The following is a 482-nucleotide window of genomic DNA, read 5'->3' as shown; positions in this document are numbered from 1 at the left end:
ATGCTCATAGGATGCACACACAAAATGAAACGAAAAAGACAAATCACCAAGTTATAATAGTTTCAGCAGATTAATATCATATAGCACTCTTGCAACGATGATTCAGGCATCAATATGAACTCAAATGAACACGGCATAATGGAACAAAATAAAGAGCATCTCATTATGAACATTTTGACATATTACACGCACAAAACAGAGCAGTATGCAACAAGTTATGGAATGTCAAAGTATGCACCAGAATATGCAAAAATTTAAGGGACTTCGGCAAAATTCGGGGTCAGCCTCCGAAAACGGATTTGGATCTCGGCACGGTTCCCGAGGCAGGCGGCGGCTCGCCGGAGAAGACGACGGGGAAGGTGGCCGGCGGGGGAGACGGGGCACAGACGGGCGGAGGCGGCGGGGCACGGGCGGATCCGGCGGCCGGGTGCGGGAGGCGGCGTGGCCCCAGCGTGGAGGCGCACGGGCGACAGGGCCAGAGG

This window comes from Triticum aestivum, chromosome 2B (genome assembly GCF_018294505.1).
Source record: "Triticum aestivum cultivar Chinese Spring chromosome 2B, IWGSC CS RefSeq v2.1, whole genome shotgun sequence".
NCBI classification, from domain to species: domain Eukaryota; kingdom Viridiplantae; phylum Streptophyta; class Magnoliopsida; order Poales; family Poaceae; genus Triticum; species Triticum aestivum.
The sequence above is the reverse complement of the archived record's forward strand: the minus strand, read 5'-3'. Positions refer to the sequence as shown.